The sequence below is a fragment of the Pavona decussata genome, unplaced genomic scaffold, assembly GCF_977016875.1.
Source record: "Pavona decussata unplaced genomic scaffold, jaPavDecu1.1 SCAFFOLD_145, whole genome shotgun sequence".
NCBI lineage: Eukaryota > Metazoa > Cnidaria > Anthozoa > Scleractinia > Agariciidae > Pavona > Pavona decussata.
Window position 1 is genome coordinate 1,613,465 of NW_028145558.1, and position 19,423 is coordinate 1,632,887.

General features: G+C 37.0%; 1 protein-coding gene across 1 annotated transcript in view; it reads right to left on the minus strand.

Annotated features, from left to right (window-relative positions):
* LOC146466374 (uncharacterized) overlaps positions 1-19,423 on the minus strand; it is a 36,229-nt gene that overhangs the window by 9,334 nt on the left and 7,472 nt on the right. The gene's annotated exons all lie outside the window — the stretch shown is intronic.

Genomic DNA, 19,423 nt, shown 5'->3' on the forward strand with positions numbered 1-19,423 from the left:
TTAAGTAGATATTAAGTTTTTATCATTCCAGTATCGTTAGAATCTCTTTTAGCAGATCGCTCTCAAATCTTGTCATGAAATATCCGCCCTTCTTAGAGCGATTCAGTCTTTAGGGCTTGAACAATCGATGAAACGGATGATCGGAGAATCAATCGATGACAATCGACGCCTTGTTAGTTAATTGGCATCGATTGGCATCGGCCAATCGACGACCAATCGATAATCACACAAAAGTGGTCGCAACTCATCGATTGTCATCGATTGGTGTTAAAAAAAAAAAAATTCTGTATTCCACACGTTCCAGCATGTACGTATACGCGCTCGCAGTACGCACAAATGTTTCAGATTTGAATTCGTTCACCAGATTGTTTGTATGCAGATGCGACGGGAGACGAGTGAGCTCTGAATGGTGGGTGATGTAATTATACTGAATTGTAATAAAAGAAACCAGAATAAACGTGAATAGGCTTCGGTAATCATTTTATTACTTCTTTGTCACAACAAAGGCGCATAAAGTAAACAGGGTGAGAGAGAACAAATCAAAAAACTTAGAGCTGCGCGGGAAAAACCCAACAACACAACACGTACACCCTCTGTCCGAAACACAGTTACCACCGGTCACAAGAGAACTATAGGCCACAGTTTGGACTCAGATTCTTATTGTAAATCTTGACTGAAAATAAAACGCATCAAAAATGAGAACCAATCCATGACAATCAATGTCAATTAACTGATCGATTGGCGTTGATAATCGATAAAAATTGATAATCGATGAAATCGATAATCACAAAAAACTCGTGCATCGATTGTTCATCGATTCTCAATATCAATCGATTAATTGGCATCCATTGTCATCGATTGATCGTTTGATTTTCCGATCATCGGTTTCATCAATTGTTCAAGCCCTGAGTCTTATATTTCCTTATGAAATTCAATTCTCCTTCAAACATTTCAAATAAAATTTCCCTCAGCATCACAGGCATTGCTCTTACTAGTTAGATCTCTCTTGAATTTAAATTTAAAAATCGTCCAATGCAAGAAAATAAAGTAAGTGCATTTCTTAGAACTTTTGTCCGTATCTCTCATTTTTCCTTTTAATATATCACAGTGTATTACTTTATTTCAGTTGCTGATGACCATTTAAATTCTTCTTCGTTTCGAAGAAATTTTCATGGAAGTGGAGAAGAATTTTTGTCTGCATTTCTTATTTTTCTATTTAATGTATCGTAATGTACTTACCTCATTTTCACGCTCCTGGTGATTCAACTTTTTCTCCATCTCGAAGAAATTATTTCTTCGATCTAAAATAAAAGCAGATTTTATTGCTTTTAGAGTCACCTTATGGACCCTTCCAATTTTTGTTGCCGATACTTAGCAAACGAAAGCTATTCAAGCCAATTAATATCGGTCGGCCAGATATTACATCTTTTGTGGAATTTCCCCCAAAATGTCAATACTGGCATGCATATCTCACTCCCTCCCCCCCCCCCCCCCTCTACCTCCCCAAGTTTTGTGCACAATTTGTGTTACTATAAATCGATTTTTATTGATTTGAAAACTAAAATGTTGACAACTGATCAACATTAAGTAAAACGTCGTACTTATTTGCGCGACAAGCTGCCATCAGTTGTTATGAGAGACATTTGAAAAACATTTTTTCTCAGAAACAAGGAATCAAGAACTCACAGACCAACTCAGTGTCCATGACAAGCTGAATTGTCAACTGAAATTGGAAAAGTAAACGAGTGTATAAAAATGAAAAGCATTAATTTTAGAAGCTATTTTGTGGCTTTTTATTGATTGGTTATTACTTTTTACTTTAGTAAGATTTTAAAGCCTTATTGGGTTCGAAAACTCCGAGTAAATCTTCCTATATCACCGACTTAGGAAGATTTACTCAAAGTTTTCGAAAGAACCAATGAAACGACTTTATATTTATTTATTTATTTATTTATTTAACTTAAAAGTTTGGGGGTTACCAGAAAGCACCGCTAACTTTTTTGTTGACAACGGTACACAATGTTCGCGCGCTAAACCACAACTTAGTTGCACGCCTCAGATTACCAAACAAAAATTTCACAACAATTTAAGAGAACAATGTAAAAAATATGTTAGTTTGTAAGAACCTGTTGCAGTTTAATGAAACATTAAAGTTAAATCGATACAAGAAACCACTTTCACCGAAGGACTGATATGTCAAGATAGATTTTCTTGTAAGGCTTGCGTCTCCGCGCGTGCAAAGGTGAAAGATTTGAAAATTGGCGAGAGAATGGCTGACGCGACAAGACGCGACTCGCATTGGGCCATTTTCATTGACCAGTCAGATTGGAGAACATGATCGATTTTACCAAATGTTTTCTCCAAATACAAACATCTGGGTACGAGATTAGGGTTTTTATTCACTGCGTTGCTTTCATCAACATTTTCTGAAAATTCCGTTATGACGTCAATTAAATGACATTTGGAATTCGATGCGCGCGACTCTTCTAAAGTTCTAAGCATTCTTGGAATGACGTAATAAAAAGATTTCTTGATCTCTACCGTAACCATAGCAGGCGTAAAAAATAAACATTTGAAAACAAGTAAAAACTGTTTGCACCTTTCCATAAATGTGTATTATTCCATAAAATATATCGTTTGAAGTTCCTACACCCGTCTTTCTTTAAAAACATGTGAAAATTATGGGATGTATTGAATTGGAGTCAAAAACAAATTTGGTGGTGTAGTTTTTCTGCGCTTATCACAAAATAACTCCTGAACACATTGCGTCCCTACGGTGTTTTAAAATTCTCAGTTAACGCCCTAGGGTTAATGACTTCGGAAATGTTTTGTTTGGAAATTGTAAGTTGGGTAACAGTGCAGCGAAAAAGTGCATGGCGGAGTTTTTATTCCGACAGGATCCGAATGAAATGTTGGAAGCGAGCGATCAAGGAAAATCCACAAATGAAAACGCAAACTGAAAATCCTTTAACATATGACTACTTAGGGTTTGCTTACTAACCTGATGGACGGCCAGAAGCCATTTTCTTAGCTTTTCGCTTGTGGCTTTCTTTATATATCACGCTGTAAAGATTCCTGAGTCGCTTTTCCAACGTTTCCCGAAAACTCCGAGTAAATTGACCTTTATGACGTAGCGTAATTTTAAATGCGCGCGCCAAGTCTGGTTGCTAGTGCGCTATAGCGTTCTTTTTGGTCAGCAGCTTTTTGATTGAAGAAACAACTGATTTAATATGCTTTTCATCATAAGCTCTAGGAATTTGTATTTCATCTGGGTAAAGTTTGTTTAAACCTGCGATCAGGCGTTCTTTTTTTCGGGGGAGCGCGAAAGTGTGGCAGCGCAAGAGTCGGCGGTCGAGACCATCGCGCTGCCCAACTTTCGCGCTCCCACGAAAAAAGAACTCCTGATCGAACGTTAAGTTTGTTTAAGCTCTCTTATATCAACCCAAACTACACCCAGAGTGCAGCAGCTAGTCTCGTGGTTTTTCCAGTCGTTTTCTTCTATTTATTTCGTAAATGATGTCTTTTAAAATGTTCCAGTCAAGTGAGGATTGTTAAGTCAGGTGACCAAGCGTTTTCTTTGAATCCCAAGGGAAAACCAAAAGCATATCGCCCTCGACTTGCCTTCAAAGAGAGCACAAAAAATGAAGCCGTACCGTGTTACGGAGAGTTTCTTTTCCTTTCTTTTTTTTTTTTTTTTACATGGGTTTATTACCTAACGCATGCTGGGTAAAGACGACGAGAACAGACACATGACTAGTTCCGTCTGAGTGCAATTTGATTTCATTTGGCTGAGTATTGGACTCTTTCATTTTTGTTGAAATACATGTCAACCAGGCTCTTTTGAAATTAGGCGGTCGATGAAAACTTGAGCTCTTTTTATTGCACGAGAAGGTTCAGGAAAACGCAGAGGAGAGAAGAAAGGAGAAAAAAAAAAAAAGAAAAGGAATAACAAGACTATGGAACCTGTTGCTTTTCTATTGGCAACTTTGGACAAAAACTATTCGCAGCGCTCTTTTAAAGAACCAAGACTTGAGCAGACCAATTGTCAATAATCGGTGTAGATATATTTCGGTCTTAAAACCAGTCAAATTTCTGCAAGGCTGGACTGCGCAGAAAACTTAACACGACAGCGACATGATAGAGACCAAACCGAGAATCAACAGAATGCGGCAATCGTGGACAGCTGTTTCGAGCTGGTTGGCTCTCGTCAGCACGGTGTAGCACAACAAAAAGTAGAACACCAACGCGAGTCGAGTGGTCTACCAAATGCACGTGGTAGCCGATTTCGGATGGGCCCAAATTCAGACATCCGTCCACATCATAGCGCGTGGTGTCCCAAGGAGCTCAAAAATGTCTACCCACGAGGCTACCGTTAAGCCTGAGTAATGTGATACTTGCACTTGACTTTCAAAAAAAAAAAAATAAAATAAAATAATAATAATAATAATAATAATAATAATAATAATAATAATAATAATAATAATAATAATAATAATAATAATAATAATAATGATAATAACAACGGTTTACACCAATGATTAGCAATATGGATAGTCAGGGGTTATCCTACAGACTAGTGAAACTTGGCCTGTAGCTCAGTTGGTTTTGGAGTATAAAGAGGATTGCTAATTCCTCCTGGGAACTTTTTCTTTTAGAAATAATGATCACGTTTAAAGTGTCAAGTACTTCTAAACGTGTCTCTGTGTTCGTTGGTTTCATTCCACCATTCCATTCCATTATAGCATTTGCAGCAAAGGCACAGAGTCTTCTTCAGGACGAGGTTACTCGCACCAGTGCCTTTTCTGCATTCAAGATGGTGCCTTTCAAAGTGTGTTTCCAGATGCTGCTCCACTCATGTGCCGAACCTGATTGATAAAGTAAGTGCAGCAAAAGAGCAGCATCTGAATCAGTTTGGCAATGCAAACATCGTTAATTTTGACAGGGTCTGCTACATTTAATGCGACACTGGGGCAGCAGCTGATTCCGACACTGCTCATCTCATGTGCCGACCTTAATGCATAAATTACCTATTAACAAATATAGAGTGGCAGTCACTGGTTAAAATGATTTGTAAAAGATTATAAGCTTGGCAGCCTGTCTGATACCTGATACAGAAATAAATGTTGTGTGAAAAATAAAATAAAAAATAAAATAAAATAAATACAGCAAAGTTAAGTACACAAAAAGAGCTAAAATACAATTGTTAAAAGGTTGTTGACATTTAATGCTATCGAAGTTTATTTGAAAGTGTCAGAATTACTAGTTGTTTAAAAAAGTGCTATTATAATAGTATCTTGAAAACGGGCATGAGTTGTTATCAGCTGGGATTGTTTTACTATAGCTATCACCAAGATTGAAGCGTCCAACATTCTTGTATTGATTCTAGCAGACAGGCTACTGAAAGCTAATAATTAAAAGTAGTGGAGGAAAACATTGACAACTTTAATGGCATTTAACCGCTGATGCTCCAGGAAGATCTTCATGTACTTTTGTTCACCCTCATTAGCATACATACAAAACTACTAACTAACGTTACAAATAAATGTGATCCTGTAAATTGAAAGTGCTTGACAAACGTAGAACCGGCTAAAAGGTTGAGAAATGAACTTTAAGTGTTCAGATTTTACAAAGGATGTAATTGGCTGGTGGTAGCTCTTGGCCCACCCAGTCATACATTCTAAATGTAAATTTCACAGTTTTTCAAAGTAAATTTCTTGTAGAATATTTTTCACAGATATTCACCCTGATTACTGGATGTGACAAGTTTTTTTTTAGTTTATTATGTCCCATTTGTTCATAGCATACTGTTTTATATATGCTAATGAGAAAAAATGTAAACAATGAGGTCAGCAAAGATTCTCCTATTTTAAGGTTTGTTAAACTGCAGTTAAGGCTTGTGGACCAGATGATCACATGCCTGCCTTGGAAGGGGAACTGACAGCAAATAATCCACAGAAAGTAAATAAATCATTATGATGTTTATATCATTTCATTTAAGACTAATTTTGAACATATTTAATATTTTATTAAAGTGCCACTGCGACGAAAATTGAAAATTTTTTAAACAAGATTTTTGGGCTTTAAGGTAATATTTAGACCTTTTAAAAATTAAAAATTGCAAGAAAAATATAATTCAGACCAACCTGACAAAAGTATACCCTTAAAAAGGCTGCCCGAAAGTACGTAAAAAAACGTCCGCCATTAATCAAACAACAACTACTTGTGCCGACAAATTTTGCGCAGCAGCTTCCCTCTCGTGACGTCATCTTATGATCTTGGCGGCATCGAAAAGCGAGATAGAGCAGTCAAAAGGCTCAAGTTCTTTACCTACTTCTACTGAATGGGGGTCTGATTTCAGTTCTAACGTGAGTGGTAGTTTTGAAGACAATGGGGACGATTCTCAGTGAAGTGAAGGGATTAAAGATGACGTCACATTCTGCTTGGCCCAACTCTCCATGTGGTTCATGGACATTTTCGAATTGAGTAATGGCGGCAAACCAAATGTGGAAATTACCCTTAAAATAATCGAACTGTCCGTTGGAATTACAACTTAAAATTTGGCATAGGTAGTACTTTCCTTCTACACTTTCCAACGCTGAAGACAAAGGGAAGGGTAAAATTTTGATCGCAGTAGCACTTTAAATGTGCTGCTTCAGACAATATTACGTTTTCTTTTTTTTTGAAGTATGCCCATGTCATTTAACCCCTCCCCCTAAAATAATACATGCTACATGTATGTATGTGTCATCCATCATTCATTCACTATGTCTCAGCTTAAAACATAACATCACATTTCTTTTTCATATACTGTACTATTCATCAACATTCAAATCCAAGTAGTTATATGCAGGATGATTATTGATTATAGTTTATTGGCCTAGCTTCCACGATTCTGCTGTAGTTTACAGGGATAGATCATCTAAACTAGTAATTCAATCAATAACATGCCTTTATCACTAAATGAGAAAAAAAAAACATTTATCATTTATTCACTTGGCTTAAAACAAAGCTTTAACCCATTTTCATCACAGAGAGAGGTGTAGCCAGGAAATAAAAGGCCTTATTGAGCCTTGCTCACCCTTTCCCTGAGCCACGCGAGGCTAAAGACACCAACATAAAGCATAAAACATGACTGTGAAGCACTTCACAAGCTTACTTCTGGTGCTTTGCTGCTCAGAAAAATAGGGATTATGAGGCATCATTTTTTTACATTTCTTAAAATTTTTTTATAAGGCATTACGGTCAAAATACCTCCCCGCCCCCCTCCTCTTTGGGCACGCCAGTCATTTTACATTTGAGCACTACTTCTGGTTCTAAACACAAAATTTCCTCTTCAATTTTTTGTGTTTTGCTTATAGGCTTCCCCATCATTTTTTTATGGGAGCACCCCAACTCAGGGTCCAAAATCTCCATGCATATGTGGTATGAAAATTTCTAGATGGCAGAGTTTCCCTTTATAAGACCATGCAGTTGGTAATTAGTACAACACATGAGAGGTACAGGTGTAGTTTCTTATGTGATTAATAGTTCAATTATTACAGTACAACAAATGTGCCTTATAAAAGTTTATGCACTGTTATTATATACATTTTTTAATTTTTCAGGTAATTGATGCTTGACTGGGGTTGTATGAAGATGCTCCAAAACAGGAAGCCCAGAGATTCACCTCACAGGTTGAAATTTTTTAAAGCTTCTCCACAAGCTCATATTCAATCTACCAAGCACAGTTGCTGGGAAATACATAGACACACCAATATTCAAGACGTTCCTCAAGTATGGTGAATTGCTAATTTTGAAATCACCCAGGGCTTTGTTGACAAGGAAATGAAGGAACTTAAAAAGATGGAAGACAAGAGAATTAATTCATCGAATGCTTTTCAAGGTGTGTATACAAGGGAGCAGCATGTACATGTAGGTAAAAGGAAAAGTAACCCTTTATCAGTCCCCTCCCCTCCCCCCATGTTTCCTTTTCTTGATAGGGGGACCTGATAAAGTTTTGTGTCTTCTGGATCAGTTGTTGTATACCACCCCCACAGAAAGTCATTGAAAACTCAGAGGAGTGGGGGAGGGTTCGTCAAAAGGCATTTGAGGTTTAAAAAGGAAAATATGAGGCCAAACTGGATTGACATCAGATTGCTCATGGTTAATTGTGATTGGCTCGTGTCCACAACATTGCATTTTTGGTAATGAGAAATGTTTTATTGACTCTTTTTCTCTCCTGCACAGTTACCCAAGCAAGCACCCATTTACACAACTTGGTTAGAGAGAGAAAATGACATAACTTCACATAATTTAGTTTCAATTCAATTCAGTTCAATCTTCATTTACACAGGGTTAAAAAAATTCATCAGGTCGATACAACATAAAACTACAAGACAATCTACCTAATCAAAATGTATAAATATATAAAAATCCTAATCCTAAACAATAATACTAAAACCTAAAGAAAACGTGACCTGCTTTCCATGAATGCCATGTCTCAACTTACCTAAAAGAGATTAAGTAGTTGCTTAAGTGATTCAGCTTGCCTAAGATTACAGGGTAAGCTGTTCCAGAGAGATGGACCGCTATAGCTACAATGCAGTGATGAGCCCTGAACCACTGCAGCCCTCTGATGCTCTGATTGAAATTCCAACATACTGACCACTGTAAGCACCTAACAGCATCTTCATGTAGCACACACCATAATAGCTTAGTTGCACACAGTTGGATCATTGAATTTCAAACCTGTGAAATTACCCAGACGTTGTCGCCTTCCCTTCCCAAGGCTCACAGGAACTCAAAAAAGTTTAGTGAAACAAAATAAACAAAACACTAAATCGGTGGACGACCACGTACGATCGGGTATACAGTGAAGAGACAAAAAGCAACACAGTCAATAGTTCTTTATTCAATGAAACCTTCTAGAAACTCTTCCTATTGATTGTCTAATAACGCACTGAACAAATATTTTGAGCCAGTAGTTTCCAATTGTACTGTTCATAAGTTCAACAACTTGAAGGTTCAAAGTTTACTTGTACCAAGAAAAGACAGTCACTGTGCAGTTGATTTAATTCAACAAAAGGAACATCCTTTACAACACTTGTTAGAAACTTACATCACAAAGTATTAAAAAAAGTAACTTAAGTATGTGGTTGAACCAAATCTGGATTGTTTTTAACCGGTTTTGTTTTTTGGTTATTGCTTTTTATCTCTGTGCCCATGCATTACATTGCATGAAGTTCAATGGGTTGGACGCCCCTTGTCGCTGCAGTCCTCTAACAGAGCTCCTTAACCGCCTTCCTAAACTCTTGCATTCTTATGGCATATACCAAGGGATTGACTATAGAATTGGCATAAAATAATAACAGTAACGTTTCGTATATTTGATTGAATGCTGCAGGGGGCATTTGTTTGAATATGTATTGTTGAATTGCCATCCAAATAGAAAAAGGAAGAATAGTTAGGATAGACACGACGGTAACTATACTTAAGGTTACTGACAATTTCCTTTCTGAGGCAACTGCACTAAAATGCTGCGGGGGAGGGTTACTTTTGACTTTTATGGCAATAATAACATTGGAAACAGTTATGATAAGAAAGGTTAGGAATGTGTAACATGCAATTGCATACTGAACTAACTCGAACTCTTCAAGAACAGACATCATGGATGATAGAAGCAAAGTTATCATCCAGCTGCCAATAATAACTTTGAAGTAAAACCCTTTGTCAATTAAACAGTGCCTGAAGGGGAAAAGTGTGGCGTGTAACCGCTCCAAAGAAATTAACGAAAGACTGGTTTGAGAGGCTGCGGGGAATATGTGTATCGAGGTTAAAATGATGAATTCTTGCCATCTGAAACCGTCATCGAAATATGGGGAACTAAATTTTTGCACTGGTCCCGTCACTGCTCCCACCAGTAAATCAGCCACGGTCAGGTTTATTATCAGATACGTAGTGCGTTTGCGTAAGTGGCGATTTCTTGCAAAGGCGACGACAGTGAAAACGTTGATAATAGACACCACAATAAATTCAATGAGGAAAACTTTTCTCCACGCATTTTGCAGATTTTCTAAAGAAGGATCTTTAGTAGCGTTACCAAACATACTTCAATAAAACTTAGACGTTCCTTCTCCTCGTGTTAATTCGTTGTAAGCTGTGGATAAGAACAAAGTAAAGAAAAAGATGTTCAGTCGTTTCTTAGAGTAGAACTCTTAGAGTAATATTTCATTTCCTAGACTAGACCTTTGTTTTTAATTTATTTCAATGATTCATTCGTGTTCAGTGTGGTTGTCTCGCAGTTGTTTTGTGAGACATGAGCTATGCCAGTGTCCATATATGGTCATAGCAATGCCATTAACACGTAAGTTAAAAACCATGAAGGTTTTTTCAAATGAGCTGGGCATAAGATCTTCGACCTGAAATATAAAAAGCAAAGTTTCCGAAAGGTTTTGCCTTTGGTATTTTGCCAAATGATGGTCTGTCTGTAAGAAAAAAAATTGACTCGACTTATTAAAATTGACTGTCTTATTGAAAAGTAGCTCCTCTAAAATATCAACAATAAATTTACTTTCTGCGTCTTATTTCCAAAATGTTTCCTAAAATTGTTTGACCGCATGGTTATCAATCGTAAATCGCCGCTCCATTTTCTATTTTGCCGGATGGCTTTATTTACAGAAATCTTGATAGCGACGTAAAAACTCGCAATTAATTTCAATATAATGATGATTTTATGCGTTCTTTTCAGCCAAACAGTCCGACAAATATTTTCTAGGAAAACACCGGGTTGCTTTAAAGTCTCAAACTCTACCCAAACGTGTCAATTTTGCTGTGGAGAACTGTTTAATTTCTTGTTTCGTCTACGATGTTTTCGATGCATTTTGCCTTATTGATCAATGCCAAATTATGTCCAAGGCTGCTTTAGTTGAGGCTTGTCCTTGTCATCGTAAAGATCTGAAAATGCGGCGAATTCTTGTTTTGATAAAATGATAATTGTTCACATGAAGTTGTTAGGCCGGTGTATGTAGATTAATTTCGATCAAACATGACAGCGTATTAAAACGATGTTATTTTTGTGCTTAAGCATCAGCTGTGCCCATATGGCATAAGGTGAAAGCGAGAATCCGATTGGTTGGATGATTTCATTAGTTGTTTTTATCATTCATCAATTTGTATGTTTTGATCGCGAGGGCATCGAATTTCGTGCAAATCATCGCTCACTCGATATTTGGTGTGGGAATTTTTTGTTCTGTAAGCTAGACGAGGATGAGTTGTTAATTAACAGTAGAATAACTAAACAGGAAGTGTGCCAGATATACAGACTTCTTTGTAACGAAATTTTTCTGAGCTGTATTTTTGTTCAAAAGATAAATTGCTTGAATTAACTGGAAAATTATCAATCGAGGCACACCAAACTTTCCTAAAATGTATCTAAAAATGGCAGGTGCATAACTAAGGTTCTTTAAAAATTGAGCTCAAATTAATCCATACGGTTTCCTTTTGTAAACTCTTTTGTCATTTAGCCATCTGCATTAATAAAGAGGAACATCGCCTCATAACTTGTTTTACCCTCGTAGTTGTCTTACCTGCGGTAGAAGAACTGACTTAACTGATGAGCTAAACGATTGCTTTTCTAAAAAAAAAATATTCTTCCCCTCCGTGAAATTTGTACTAAATGATCCAGCTTTTCACGTCACCCTGTAGCTCAGTGGTTAGCGATCGACCATTATACGGAATGTTATGGCGTTCAGAAGGAAGATAGTTCTTTCAAAATGATGAGGTGTCGAATACTACATCTTTCTTTATAATTCATTATTTGAGTAAAACCGTCACTTTTTATTTGATATATTTGCATAACTCGTTGCTCAACACTGACGTTGCTTTCAGTAGATCGTCTGTCTTACTAACAGTGATCTTCGTGTACTGAATGTTAACAGAGAAGCACAAAATAATAATCTCATGCCAGGTTTGTGTGAATGTTTCAGCCTTGAGACAACCCCACTGCATATTTACCAGGAAACGGCGCTCACAACAAAATTAATTGGAGTTTATGAAACCATCTGCAAACCCTACCCTTAAAAAGCGTGATATATTTCTGAGAGAAACCATTTTATCACTTGATTGGCTGGTAATAAAGTATTGCTACTCACCTCGTTTCTTGATAGCGTGAATAATGCCAACTTGGCTCCAAAACTGCCTTTAACTGGCGAGACTGGATCTTGTTATAAACATGCGGCTCATTTGCATCAAATTAGCTCTTCTTTCGATCAATTTTAGTAGACATGTAAATTTTCATTGGGACTGGGTGTGTTTTTTTTTTAACCCAGTCCAATCTCTTACAGCGTACGAGCAGTTATCTCATATTTCCTTTTCTTGAAACGGCGTTGTTAATGGTGTTTCAGTACCCTTATATTTCTGTAGGATGACGGAGTAGGCTCCAATTGGTTGCTTTGCACCTGCGCATTGTTAGTGAACGAACGAACGAACGAACGGACAAATGTCCATCTAATTTACCAAGAAAACACGCCAAAGTTACGTCTAAAATACAATAAAATTACAATGCAAAATCCAACAAGGGGATAAATACAACGTTACAAGTTATACTTAAACTTATAACAAGAAAAACTAAAATTAGTATTCGTTTCCTAACGTAAAGGTAAAGCCAGAAGAATCAACTCTGATTGGCTATTGCCACGAAATACTCGGGATAATTTATGCGACATAATTTCTGAGGGATTTTTGATTGACAGACGTTTTCTTATTTTTCTCTTTCTGTTTTAGTTACTTCAGCGGTTCCGCTTAGAGTATCACCACGAACCATTGGAGTTGCACCAAAAGCTAACTACTGTCCAGTATAAACCAGTTAAGGTCAAGTTTGTTGACTATTTTTGAATCTCAGTGGGAAATAAATCAACAAATGTCTAAAACAGGAAATTCCGGCATAAAAGGGGCCTGGCCAGGCCATTCTCACCTTCTTTTGTCAATCAACTATCAGAGCGTAAAAAACTGACAAACAGCATGTGTCTTTTTCTACGACCCTTAACTCGGATAAAATTGGGTTAGTTTTAAGAATAAAACCCGGTTAAAGAAATTAGAACTTAATTTCTTATATTGTTGTGGTGATATTATGAAATTTTGAGGCCTTTATGTTTTTTTCAGAGGACGCTAGAGTCAACAACTTGCCACGACTGAACGGCGTCTAAATTTAGATCTCACGCCCACAAAGGTGTTAAATAAAGAAGGGGCTTGCCCTTTTATTTGGGAACTTCTTGTTTAAAACATAATTAACTTCCAATTTTACTGTAATCGACGCCGCTTCGATAGGTTAGACAAGAAACTCTATCAACTGAGAATTTTTTTTAAAACTAATCAGTTTTCATTAATTGCTCACGTAAATGGATATCACCCTTTTATGTTAAAAATTCGGCGCCATATAAGATGTTTCTTACTGAAAAGACTGGTTTGAGCAACTGGTCGGCTTACGGAAGGACCTAGGAACGACTTTCTAAAGGGAGTCACAGTTTAATTTCTTAGAGATAGAAGTTCGTAATAACTGAACATCACAGTCCGCTTTCAAATGCCATTACATAGAAAGCACACTTTGACATTTAATTACTATTTAATTGACATTTGAAAAAATTGAAAGAAATATAGCTGTGTATCTATTCATATGATTGTGATGATGCATAGATAGGGTATATATGAAATAAAGAATACGTAGAAATAAAAGCCCTGTTTACGCAGACTACTGAAGCAGTTGCCAATGAAGCCTCGAAAACCTATATATTCATGCCTCAACGAAATCGTAATTTTCACTTCAATCTGACCTGTCCATACATTTTTCTTTTATATTCCTCCATTTTTATTACTGTGCATGATCAAGTTTGTCTTAAAAGTTTTCGTACCAAGTATTTCGTACGAGAAATCCAACGAAATCATCTCAATTCTTTACTCCAAATTTTCTTTTTGGATAACAAGAGCAATTGCTAAGTTCTGTATTCCCCGCTTATTTTTAAACCGCGTAAAAGATATCCCTGTATTAGTAGGCACCATCCATAGGAAACCCGGGAATCCCGAGATGCGCAGAATGTATGCGCAGTAACAAACGTAGGCACCGTCCTATTTGGTAACCGTCAATGTCCTTGGGCATTTGGTTACCATTGCGGTTTTGCAGATATTTTACTTAACTGTGGTAAATCGAGTTTCAAGACTGGGTTTTCAAACAGGGACTGAATAACATTTAGTTGTTACATGTAGCAGCTGATAGAAACTTTTACTTTGCCTTAATACGAAGTAGAGTTGCGCACTGCAAAACAGAGGAAGAACTTTAAATGGTTAATACTTTCAGTTCGGGAACCCAAAGGCATTGTTTGATGCAATGATACGAAGCACACAAACGTCATAGCCGCAAGCGAGCCTGACATTATCCTACTTGTATAGAGAGCTAAACGCTGGTATACAGGGCAATAATGACTCGCCTCAGCTCTGCTCACAAGAAGTGATTTCCTTCACTTTGTTTTCCTTGATTCTACATGGAAATCATGCAGGTCAACGATCTAAACTTAGACCATGCGTTATTTTATGCGCGTCATGGTCTGGGCGGTAGGCTCTTCTTCCTGGACTGGATAGACCGTGAACCCTCCCTCTCCCCCCACTGTCCAATCCCCTCCCCTTCCCTCCTCCCCTCCTCCCTCTCCCTCGCCTTGCCACGCATTCCTCCTGAAACGTCGACAACCTGTCTCATTTCTGAAAAGCACTACAGGTTTAGTTCCGAATAAGACCATCTTTAAATATTTGCGAAAGGTTTAATATCGAAACCCAGCTCAAACTGTCAAAACGAATTTTTATTCATTTATCTGAACACATAAGAAAACGAGTGTACGTTTTACTTTAGTTCGTTAAAACAAGAATACAAATTGTTCAGGAAAAAAGTACACGATATTCAATTTACAAAACAGCACATTATTTACACTCTGATATAAAACAAGAGGAATCTTTTAACGGCGACATGTGCAACAAAACAGACTGCATAGCAGTTTGATAACCCTTCTTGATTTCTTACATTTCTTTCTTGTTGGAAACTGGTGAGGAGATAACATGTCATTAATTCATATATCTTATTACTTTAATTTCAATTTACTCCGTTTACAGACATCTCAGTGTGTTTAGAATACCGTACATGAGCAAGCAAAATTTAATATTACAATTTCCCCTGGCAATTAGCTTTGTTACCGTTTGGCCTCTATCTGAAGGTTGGGATAGTGGAATTTAAGATCCTATGCAGGATAGTGTAGAGGCATTTTAGACTCACTGTGGGAGGGTGGTGTCGAACCCAATTGTTGCAGAAGACTGGTGTTAATCTTATCGGCTTTATCCAAACATTACTCGTGGTGATAATATAGAATGAGGTAGCACTTAGTCCAGAATCTCTATGGTATAGTCATAAAATATTTTGATTCTGTCCTTAGATACAAAGATTGCACAGTGCAGAATTTTGTATCGTAGTCGTGATTTTAGTTTCTTAGCTCTTCGCGTGATTTAGTTAACACATTTCTGATGTGTGATTGTATTCTCAATACTCACTTCCTGCAGTGGTTCAAGCTCTTTCTTAAGTTCTGTCAGTTCACTGTTAGAGAGAAAACATAAAAACGATCTTACTCACAGATTGTCCACGGAAGTATTTTAAACTAATATTAAAAATATCTCAGTTCGCAAAGAGTTCAAAGATTTCTCAGTCTCTTGCGTTTGGTAATCATATCCTTACTTCTTTAATTGTTATATTTATTATGCATTGAGAATTACAGTGTAATCCAACCCGAACTAATCATAAACTGAAATCTAATTAAGTATGACTGGCCCTTATCATTCCTTCCAGTGAGCTGCTTGAACTTCACAAAGCGCAACAAGTTATGCTTTGTTACGCCAGCTCTCTCACTTCACTACAGTCACTCTAACTTCCAAAATATGGTCATCGTGTCATTAATATAATAGTTTAGGACACTCCATTCTCTACTTTGTTGGACTTACCTATCTTTCTTTGCAAGTTCATTCACAGCCTGAAAAAGAAAAGGGAAAGTTAGACTAATTACCTTGACAAGCTAGGATTACTGATCCTAAATTAAGTCGCGTTTCATAATGACAAGTGCAAGGTAATCGCAATAGACCTTTTCAAATCAGGGTTAATACGGCTTTGGGCCTGTCTCGCTGAGCCATCAAGTAAGGGCTTACAAAATGTCCTCGCATTTCGTGTTTGTTTCAGGTATTTCATTTGGTGAGAAAAAACTTCAGGATAAATGCCTTTTGCCATGCTTTCCCCATTACTCACTGAATCAAAATCTGAAATTACAAACAGCTTTGTTAAAGTAACATTTCTCTCGTTCTTTCTCACCTGTTGCTTCCAAACTGAGAATTCCTCGACCTTTCTTGGGCTCTGCCTAAATTAAAGTAAAGTAAAAAATGGTATAAATAAATAAATCAAGTATATGCTGCCGATAGTGTTCGCATCCTTAATTAAAATTCCTTTTCATTTTGTGCAAGGAGGTTCAAAATAACCGCTAAGTTGTTATTGAAATAAAATCAAGTTAATGGGTTGGAAGCATGAAAAGACTGTTTTCACCTGTTAAGTTCATCTATTTCCAGAGAAAATGACTGCGAAAATAAATACAAACAAACAAATTATTTACGATAAGAACACTTTTCACTCATCATGGTATTCGCTTAGGATTCACAAGTCTTCACCATCCTTCTTGACGATAGCGAATCGTCGATCACAGACGAGCTGGTGATTTTAGATTGGATAGCAAGGGAATACCTAAGTAGCATGGCGATAATTCGTCTGTCTGGTTTTTTGTGGCAAAGCAGCGTTTGCGCTTTTTCAGCGAGGGGTTTATATCAAGCTAAAGAAATTTCAAACCACCCATTACTTTCTGCCGTCAAACGCCAGTTAAAGCCGGATCCCACTTTGACACGGCACACTTAGTCACTGTTTTGTAAATTGCTGTTTTAATCTCATTCGTAACAAACTTGTCCAATATTTTACAGAAATCTGTCTGCAATCTTCTGGTACTAATTTAATCCATTTTCCCGGACATCACATTCCTAGAATCCCGTACCCATCCATTTTGTTAAGCTCAATCCAGCCAAAACTATGTCCTATCTGAGCCTGGATTCCAGTCTTCGCCGACGCGTTATCGAAGATGCTATTAAAGTTGATGTCACCGTTCGAATCCACGCTTACAACGCAGCTCGCTTCCGGTATTGAAAGCGTTAAGGCTTGAAAACTAGGCTAGACCTATCCACGAATGAACCTTAAACAAGAAAATGCCGCTTTGTCCCCAACTTCTGGTGATATGACACAAACCAAAAGCTTTCATAGTTTTAATACCTTATCGATGTTCTCCATCTTGTTTAGCATTTCTGCCATCTCACTATTAAGACAAACACAAGTATTTAAGCAAACCTTACAATTTCACGAAAGAAAAGAAAGATGATTTTAAAATTTTGCCAATCTGCCATTTACCTTTCCATCTTTACCTTAAATTCCTACAAGATGTAGAAAAAAATAACACAGTTTAGAATAATTGTTAAGCCACAATACAAGCAATTCAAGCGGGCTTCTCTTTAACAGTTGTAGGTAATAGAACAAACGTGCAAGTGCGACGAATTTTATGGTAGTTCCTGGTTCTAGTGTCAAGAAAATGATATGAAGAGAGGGTACACGCTCCGAAAGTGAATCTAAAGAATTTTTTATTTTTATTTTTACCAATTATATCAATTTTGAAAACATAAGGTGGTCTTCTGTTCAGTTTCGTTAATTAAATAGAAACTAATTTAATTCTTCCAAACAATCATAACACTGAAATGTTTGCAACCTAATGAGCCAATCAGAACTCGAAACAACTACAAGAAACTGGCCTAAGGCGCGGGAAAACTGTGTCTGCAAACGAGTTCCCAATTGGTTTTCACTTCACTTCTAATAAGTTGAGAACCATACGTGGTAAGTGGTAAAGCATATATGACAAAATATGATTTTTTGACTTCTTACGACATTATTTTGGGAATAATTCCTTTTCATTTGTTGTTGTTTTTGTTTACGCCTTTGCTTGTTTCTTTGTTTTTTTGTTCCTCTTTCAAACTACCGAATTCAAAAGATACAGTTATCGCAGAAATACTGGATGGTGTATCTATAGTTTGAGGTCTAGAAGTTGTCTCATTTCTTTATGCATTTACGTAGCGGTTTATTCAACAGCTCGCGCAGCTATAGCAAAGTACCTCCACTCTCCTGTACTCTTCATCCAAGGCCGCAGTCTAAAACAAATTAACAAGAAAGCACTTAAAACAATGAAGGCGAAACTTTTCTTCTCCAAAGAACTTTAACGAGAACATTTACTATCCACTATTTTATTTGCAAACCACGATTCTTCAACCCCAACATTTGTATTTTGTTTAAATCGTCGCACTTTGTTTTCTCAAAATCGCTGATCTCTTATACTTTTATTTCTGCACGACATCTCAGTCCTAACTTTTGAAATGATTGTGGTGTCTTGTATGGTCCATGACCGAATCGGTAAAACAACTAAAATTAAAGTTCATATTAGTTAATAGGAAACTTACAAACTGGTCGTTCTCTTTCTGAAGCTCGCTGTTCACATCCAGTTGTTCCCTAAACAGAAAAAAAATCAAGCTTATTGGTCATAAACTTTAGAATCATTGGCAGTCAAAGGAGCAGTAAAATCCTTTCTGTCAGGCCTGAAAAAGCGGACACTTTTGTTTGACCCAAACAACTACTATGTTTGGATTCAGCCAACTCACAAAACGGCCATAGCCCGACCACGAGCTTAAGTAATCCCTTGGTTTCGTTGAAAAATAAATGAATCATGCATTAGGGGCCCTCTGAATAATCACAAGAAAGAAACGACGATTCCAGTGTATACCATATCCTGTAAGGTGAGTAACGTTCTAGAATTTTGTTTTCTTTTCTATCACAACACATTTGTATTCAGCATCATCATTGTCGCCTTGTTTTAGTGAGTTTTATTCGTTTCTGTTCCGATGATTTTCTTTAATACGGTAATCTCATCGTTGTAATACATTCGCTAGTGCGGCCAAGTTTCCGCTTGTGGTCAGGTAAGAAGCATGTATTTTAAATAAAAATATCTACTCACTTTTTCAGCTCTTCGTGATGATCAAGTGCCTCTTGCACTTTGGAGACCTAAATAAGAGGAAATGAAATGAGATCAAACCAGCCAATCAATCAATCAATCAATCAATCAATCAATCAATCAATCAATCAATCAATCAATCAATCAATCAATCAAACAATCAACGTACCAATTAAACAATATATCAATAGATACGTATGGTAGTGAGCTAGTCGATAACTTGAATAAAACCATTTCCCTCTTTAGAGTTGAATATTGCACTGAAATGTAAGTTTTAGGTAAGA